The following is an 8,618-nucleotide window of genomic DNA, read 5'->3' on the forward strand; positions in this document are numbered from 1 at the left end:
GGCATTCAAAGTATCAATTTCAAGAACTCCCTTTTTCATAGGCGTCCCATTATTCACAGGATTCCTTTCAGAGGTGTACATGAACTGGTTATTTGCAACCATGTCAATGAGTTCTTGAGCTTCTGCAGGCGTTTTCTTTAGGTGAATGGATCCACCTGCAGAGGTATCCAATGACATCTTAGATAACTCAGACAGACCATCATAGAATATATCCAGGATGGTCCATTCTAAAAGCATGTCAGAAGGACACTTTTTGGTCAACTGTTTGTATCTTTCCCAAGCTTCATAGAGGGATTCACCTTCTTTCTGTTTGAAGGTCTGAACATCCACTCTAAGCTTGCTCAGCTTTTGAGGAGGAAAGAACTTGGCTAAGAAAGCCGTGACCAGCTTATCCCAAGAGTTCAGGCTGTCTCTGGGTTGAGAGTCTAACCAGATTCTAGCTCTGTCTCTTACAGCAAAAGGGAAAAGCATGAGCCTGTAGACTTCAGGATCTACTCCATTAGTCTTAACAGTATCACATATCTGCAAGAATTCATTTAAGAACTGAAAAGGATCTTCAGATGGAAGTCCATGAAACTTGCAGTTCTGCTGCATCAGAGAAACTAATTGAGGTTTCAGCTCAAAGTTGTTTGCTCCAATGGCAGGAATGGAGATGCTTCTTCCATGTAACTTGGAATTAGGTGCAGTAAAGTCACCAAGCATCCTCCTTGCATTATTATTATTTTCGGCTGCCATCTCCTCTTTCTGTTCGAAAATTTCTGAAAGGTTATCTCTGGATTGTTGTAATTTAGCTTCTCTTAATTTTCTCTTCAGAGTCCTTTCAGGTTTTGGATCTGCTTCAACAAGAATATTCTTGTCCTTACTCCTGCTCATATGACAAAGAAGAGGGCACAGAAAAAATACTAATAATAATATGGATCCTTTATACCACAGTATAGAGGTCCTTGTGTTAGTAGAAGAAAAGAAGAAAATCTGAACTCAGAGAGAGAGAGAGGGTTCGGATTTTTGGTGGTGTGAGGAAGAGATGTTAGTAGATGAATAAATAAATAGAAGGAGATGAGGGAGAAGGAATTTTCGAAAATAATTTTTTGAAAAAGAGTTAGTGATTTTTGAAAATAGTTTTTGAAAAATGTTAGTAATTTTCGAAAATTAAGATTTAAAATTTGAAATAATTAGTTAATTACAAAGAAATTTTTGAAAAGGAGGGAAGATATTTTCGAAAATTAGAGAGAGAGAGTTAGTTAGGTAGTTTTGAAAAAGATAAGAAACAAACAAAAAAATTAGTTTAGTTAGTTGAAACAAGTTTTGAAAAGATAAGAAGTTAGGAAGTTAGAAAAGATATTTTGAAATCAAATTTTTGAAAAAGATAAGATAAGAAGATATTTTGAAAAGATATGATTGAAATTAATTTTGAAAAAGATTTGATTTTTAAAATCACAATTAATGACTTGATTCACAAGAAATCACAAGATATGATTCTAGAACTTAAAGTTTGAAACTTTCTTAACAAGTAAGTAACAAACTTGAAATTTTTGAATCAAAACATTAATTGGTGATGTTATTTTCGAAAATTTGATAAAAATAAGAAAAATATTTTTGAAAAATGTTTTTAGAATTTTCGAAAATAACTAAGAAAATTGAAAAGGATTTGATTTTTGAAAAAGATTTTGAAAAAGATAAGATTTGAAAATTTGATTTGACTCATAAGAAACAACTAAATTTTAAAATTTTTTGAAAAAGTCAAATCTAATTTTCGAAATTTGAGAGAGAAAAAGAGGGAAAGATATTTTTTTTATTTTTGGAATTTTTATGATGAGAGAGAAAAACAAGAAAAATGATGCAATGCATGAGAATTTTAGATCAAAACATGTGATGCATGCAAGAATGCTATGAATGTCAAGATGAACACCAAGAACACTATGAAGATCATGATGAACACCCAGAACACATTTTTGAAAATTTTTTAATGCAAAGAAAACATGCAAGACACCAAACTTAGAATTCTTTAATGCTTAGACACTAAGAATTCAAGAATGCATATGAAAAACAAGCAAAGACACAAAACATGCAAATGCAAAGATCAAACAAGAAGACTTACCAAGAACAACTTGAAGATCATGAAGAACACTATGAATGCATGAAAATTTTCGAAAAATGCAAGATGCACATGCAATTGATATCAAACTTATAACATGACTCAAGACTCAAATAAGAAACACAAAAATATTTTTGATTTTTATGATTTTCTAAATTTTTTTTTTGGATTTTTCGAAAATTAGTTGAAAAAGGAAAATAAGGATTCCAAAATTTTTAATATGAATTCCAGGAATCTTGCATTCTTAGTCTAAAGCTTCAGTCCAGGAATTAGACATGGCTCACTAGCCAGCCAAGCTTTCAATGAAAGCTCCGGTCCAAAACACTAGACATGGCCAATGGCCAGCCAAGCTTCAGCAAGATATCAGAATATACTGCTCATTACTTATCAAATATGTAACTTGCCTCTATGATGATGGTTTGGAAGCCTCAGTCCAAAAGAATTTAGACATGGCTTTGCAGCCAGCCAGGCTTCACATGCTTCATGAAACACTAGAATTCATTCTTAAAAATTTTGAATAATTTTTTTTTTTCGAAAACAGGTGAGAAAATTTTTGAAAAATTTTTTGAACAGAAAACGAAAAGAAAGTTACCCAATCTGAGCAACAAGATGAACCGTCAGTTGTCCAAACTCGAACAATCCCCGGCAACGGCGCCAAAAACTTGGTGCTGTTGCCGGATCAAACTTGGCACTGATGTTACCGGACCAAAAGCTTGCCGAAAACTCAAACAATCCCCGGCAACGGCGCCAAAAACTTGGTGCGCAGAAATTGTGATTACACTTTAATTATGTAAAATTCATCGCTCTTTCTTTCCCTGGTAATGGCGCCAAAAATATGATGCCAATACCATGGTTCACAACTTCGCACAACTAACCAGCAAGTGTACTGGGTCGTCCAAGTAATACCTTACGTGAGTAAGGGTCGAATCCCACGGAGATTGTTGGTATGAAGCAAGCTATGGTCACCTTGTAAATCTCAGTCAGGCGGATATAAAATAGTAATGGAGTTTTCGAACATAATTAATAAAATAGGGATAGAAATACTTATGTAAATCATTGGTGAGAATTTCAGATAAGCGAATAGAGATGCTTTCGTTCCTCTGAACCTCTGCTTTCCTGCTATCTTCATCCAATCAGTCTTACTCCTTTCCATGGCTGGCTTTATGTGATACGTCACCATTGTCAATGGCTACTTTCGATCTTCTCTCGGGAAAATGATCCAAATGCCCTGTCACGGAACGGCTAATCGTCTGGAGGCATCACTTGTCAATGGTTTCATCTTATCCTCTCAGTGAAAATGGTCAACGCACCCTGTCATGGCACGGCTATTCATCTGTCGGTTCTCGATCATGCTGGAATAGGATTTACTATCCTTTTGCGTCTGTCACTACGCCCGGCAATCGCGAGTTTGAAGCTCGTCACAGTCATTCAATCATTGAATCCTACTCGGAATACCACAGACAAGGTTTAGACCTTCCGGTTTCTCTTGAATGCCGCCATCATTCTAGCTTACACCATGAAGATTCCGATTAAGAGATCTAAGAGATACTCATTCAATCTAATGTAGAACGGAGGTGGTTGTCATGCACGCGTTCATAGGGAATGATGATGATTGTCACGTTCATCACATTCAGGTTGAAGTGCGAATGAATATCTTGGAAGCGAAATAAGATGAATTGAATAGAAAACAGTAGTACTTTGCATTAATCTTTGAGGAACAGCAGAGCTCCACACCTTAATCTATGGAGTGCAGAAACTCTACTGTTGAAAATACATAAGTGATAATGGAGTTCATTGGTCTCGGCCCCAGAGGGGAACCGCAGTAACCAAGACTACTATGATCCAAAGATAAAACTCAGGATGTCTAATACAATAGTAAAATGTCCTATTTATAATAAACTAGCTACTAGGGTTTACAGAAGTAAGTAATTGATGCATAAATCCACTTCCGGGGCCCACTTGGTGTGTGCTTGGGCTGAGCTTTAACTTTCCACGTGCAGAGGCCATTTGTGGAGTTGAACGCCAGGTTTTGATCCATTTCTGGCTTTCAACTCTGGTTTTTTATCCCTTTTTGGCGCTGAACTCCAGAATTGGGCAGAGAGCTGGCGTTGAACGCCAGTTTGCGTCGTCTAAACTTGGGCAAAGTATGGACTATTATATATTGATGGAAAGCCCTGGATGTCTACTTTCCAACGCAATTAAAAGCGCGCCATTTCGAGTTCTGTAGCTCTAGAAAATCTACTTTGAGTGCAGGGAGGTCAGAATCCAACAGCATCAGCAGTCCTTCTTCAACCTCTGAATCTGATTTTCGCTCAAGTCCCTCAAATTCAGTCAGAAAATACCTGAAATCACAGAAAAACACACAAGCTCATAGTAAAGTCCAAAAATGTGAATTTAACATAAAAACTAATGAAAACATCCCTAAAAGTAACTAGATCCTACTAAAAATATACTAAAAACAATGCCAAAAAGCGTATAAATTATCCGCTCATCAGTCATTATGGGGCATCTCCAAGATATAAAAATCAGTGGAAAATGTAAGCCCTTTAATGTTCACTAAAACATCTTTAGCAACTCTAGCCACTGTAATAATGCTTTTATCTGCTAACACAAAACGAGCTGCCGACCTTTTTAAGAGAGGGAGCCTCAGAATATCATATATAGACAAAGGCATTATACTAACACAGGCTCCTAAATCACACATGCAATAATAAATTACTACTCTACCAATAGTACAACTAACTATACAAGGACCTGGGTCACTACACTTCTCAGGTAATCCTCCCATTAAAGCAGATATGGAACTACCTAAAGGAATAGTTTCTAATTCATGAATTTTGTCCTTATGTATACATAAATCTTTTAGAAACTTTGCATATTTAGGTACTTGTTGAATAACATCAAAAAGAGGAACGGTTACCTCAACCTTTTTGAATATTTCTACCATTTTGGGATCGGGTTCCAGTTGCTTCCTGGGCTTCCTTGCAAGTTGTGGAAAGGGAATGGGAGTAGTGTTTTCTGCAGTGTCTGCGCCTTTTGGTGCTTCCTCTTGTGGTTGCACTTCTTCTTCTTCAGCTATGTCTTGTATGTCCTCTTCTTCTTCGACATCTTCTATTTCTACTACCTCTTCAGCTGAGGCATGTTCTGGTGAGCTTGGCTCCTCCTGATTCCTCTCCTGCAGTGTGGTTCCAGACCCCAGGGTGATGGCATTAATGCCTCCCTTTGGATTGGGTAATGGTTGAGAGGGGGATTCCAGTGGAGCTTGAAGGTTGGTTATTGGAATTTTGCATTGATCCAATCTGTGAAACAAGAGCTTGCAAAGTAGAGTCAGACCATTCAGACTGGCATTAATGTTATTCATAATGTTATTTTTCATGGTCTGTTGTCTCTGCTCAAAAGATTGTAGTAACTCTTCATTAGGAGATAAAGAAGAATGAGTAAATTGAGAGGTCTGCTGTTGGGTATTCTGTGGTCCTTGGAATTGCCTCAGGTGAGGTGCTCTGTAAAGTTGGTTCTGCTGTCTTTTGTTGTTATTATTCCACCTCTAATTTCCCTGATTATCTCTGCCTCCTCTATTATTGTTGTCCCTCCAATTCTGGTTAGAATTGTCCTGCCATCCATGGTTATTATTTCCACCTTGATTGTACCCTTGGTTGGGGCGATCATAGAAGTTATGAGTGGATGCCACCATGTTGTCTTCCTGTTGGAGTTGCGGGTATTCATCAGTATAATGGCTATAATCAGCATAAATTCTGCAAACTCTTTGTGGGACTAACTGTTGGCTTTGCTGTGCTGGAGAAGGTTGAGCTTGCTGAACTTGTTGTTGATTCAATTGCATCTGCTTCAGCAAGTTGGTCATCTCACAGATACTCTGAGTTAGAGCAGCAGTCTCTCTGCTAGAGGATACCTCTGCAACGGCTTTTGAACGGCCTTGCTTCTGTCTATGGTTCCTAGTAGATTCAGCTAAGTCGCTGATCAATTGCCATGCCTCATCAGTGGTCTTGTACTTCTTCATAGACCTATTGCTAGAACTTTCCAATGTGGTTTTATCTTGGGGCCTCATGCCCTGTGTGACATAACTGAGTAACACTATCTTGTCAATCATGTGGTGGGGGCATGCTTCCAGAAGATTATTGAAGCGCTCCCAATATTCAAAGAGAGTCTCGTTGTCATCTTGAACAATAGTGGAAATATCTTTCCTTAGTTTATCGGTAACTTCAGATGGAAAGAATTTCTCCAAAAACTCTTTTCTGAGCGTATCCCAGTTGGATACATTTGCTAGGGGTTGAGTGTAGTACCACTCTCTTGCTTTTCCCTCAAGAGAAAACGGGAAAGCTTTCAGCAGAATTGAAGTTTCATCTGTACCATCTCGTCTAACAGTAGAACAGGCTGCCTGGAAATCTCCCAGGTGCTTGATAGGCTCTTGAGCAGGTAAGCCATGAAACTTGGGCATCAAATTGAGCAGTGCGGTCTTTATTTCGAAATCTGTAGCCACCGCTGGGTGATGCGCTTGAAACGGTTGCATTGTAAAATTAGGGGCTCCTTCCTCCTGGATGGTAACTCTCCTAGGTTCTGCCATGTCGTCTGCACGTGAATCAACCGAATCAGTAGAACGGGAGTTGGTTTCTTCCTCAAGTTCACTTTCAGATCCGCCCTCAGAGCAGACTAACCGACGCCGAGCTCGCCTTATTCGTGAAATAGTCCTTTCAATTTCAGGATCGAATATTAGCAAGCGCGAATCAGGAAGTGAACGCATCATTTGATGAAAAAAACAGGCAGCTCATAGTAGCAAAATAAAATAAAATGCAAATAAATAAATTCTAATTAATAACTTTAGCACTCTATTGCAACTCCCCGGTAACGGCGCCAAAAATTGATGCGGGCAGAAATTGGTGAATTAAAAATTATTAGAATATATGCATTGCAAGTATAGTTCTTAACTCGCCAGAAATCCACCGCTCAATTTAAAAAGGTGTCACAGAAAATTGAAATTTAAAATACTGGGAGTATCAGTCCCAGGTCGTCTCCCAACGAGTTGCAGGAAAGGGTACTATTTTATTAATTAGATGTTTTTGAAAAGGGTTGAGTTGAGTAAATAGGAAATTAAACTGATGAAATTGAATAATGTAAATAAAAGCCTTGACTGGGAGTTGATTACATGGAAGTCTTATTCTTGATGGAACATTCTTAAGATTAGTTGACAATTGAGAGTTATTCCGTTTAGTTATCCTTTACTAAGTAAGGGAAGGTAAAACAAGTTGGAATGCTGTTCTATTCACAAGTCCCAATCCACTCTGGGGAGGATTGGTGTCAGGAATTAGAGGGCAATCCAACAATAACCCAATTACAATCTTTCTCTTGAACCTTTCAACTCAAGGGTTTCTTTCAATCAACTCCCCATCAAGTTAGGGAACTACTCACTCATTGTAAAGGTAAAATTCGTAGCATATGAAAAGGAATTAAAGAAAGACATTGTAAATAAAAATTAAAAATAAAAGTGATCCTTGTATTAAATAATCCTAAAAATATTCCAATGGTAAAATTAAACAAAGCAAAGAACATGGAAGAGTAAGCCAAGTAAAGAAAACGAACTAGAATGACGAAGTCTTGATGAGGTAATAGCTCTTCTCAATATCCCGATGCAAAAAGCTAGAGAAAACTAAAAATCCTAAGAACTATGAATGTGTAGAGAGAAAACCTAGAGGAGGAGTAAAACTAGATCTAAAACTAAAATTGTGTAGAATGAATGTGTCCTTGGTTTTTGCATGTTCTTTGGCTCTAGTCTGCTGTTCCGGGTCAAAAACTGGGTCAAAATAGGGCCCGAAATTGCCCCCAGCGAATCTGCAAATTATGCAGATCGCGCACGTCATGCGATCGCATCGCTCATGCGGACGCGTCATTCGCGTTTCTGCTTTGCCACGCGGACGCGTCGCCCATGCGGCCGCGTCACTCGTGCTATTCCATGCCGCGCGGTCGCGTCATTTAGGCGGCCGCGTCACTCCAAATTGCTCTTTTCTGCGCGGTCGCGTCATCCATGCGGCCGCGTCACTTCTCGCTGGTCATCTCCTCAATTTCTTGTGTTCCTTCCATTTTTGCAGGCTTCCCTTCCAATCTCCAATTCATTCATGCCCTATAAAGCTTGAAACACTTAACACACAGATCACGGCATCGACTGGAATAAGGGAGAAATAAAATACATAATTAAAAGTCTCTAGGAAGCAAGTTTTCAACCATAAAACATCTTTAGGAAGGAAATATAATTGCATGTTTATTTAATGAATAAGTGGGCAAAGATCATGATAAAACCACACAATTAAACACAATATAAACCATGAAATAGTGGTTTATCAAGCGACTAGAGCGGATACACTTCCGGTGAGGGTTCGATGCTCAATTCCTTGTTCCCTACTTTCACGAGTTTTCTTCTTGCATGTTTGTTTATACTTCATTTTTTATATTTGAATTGGTGGAGTTTATGAATAATCATACTACGTTAGCCCTGCATGTTCATATGTGTTCTTGG

The 8,618-nt window shown here is 38.2% G+C and overlaps 2 non-coding genes across 2 annotated transcripts; both read left to right on the forward strand.

Annotated features, from left to right (window-relative positions):
* The first annotated feature begins 231 nt into the window (after positions 1-231).
* On the forward strand, positions 232-339 carry LOC112724871 (small nucleolar RNA R71). Its single transcript, XR_003164013.1, has one exon. It is a non-coding gene; the product is annotated as a small nucleolar RNA R71 (small nucleolar RNA).
* Positions 340-6,194: 5,855 nt separating this feature from the next.
* On the forward strand, positions 6,195-6,302 carry LOC112725187 (small nucleolar RNA R71). The gene has a single exon (XR_003164311.1). It is a non-coding gene; the product is annotated as a small nucleolar RNA R71 (small nucleolar RNA).
* The last annotated feature ends 2,316 nt before the right edge of the window (positions 6,303-8,618 follow it).

The sequence above is a fragment of the Arachis hypogaea genome, chromosome 11 (assembly GCF_003086295.3).
Source record: "Arachis hypogaea cultivar Tifrunner chromosome 11, arahy.Tifrunner.gnm2.J5K5, whole genome shotgun sequence".
Lineage (NCBI taxonomy): Eukaryota > Viridiplantae > Streptophyta > Magnoliopsida > Fabales > Fabaceae > Arachis > Arachis hypogaea.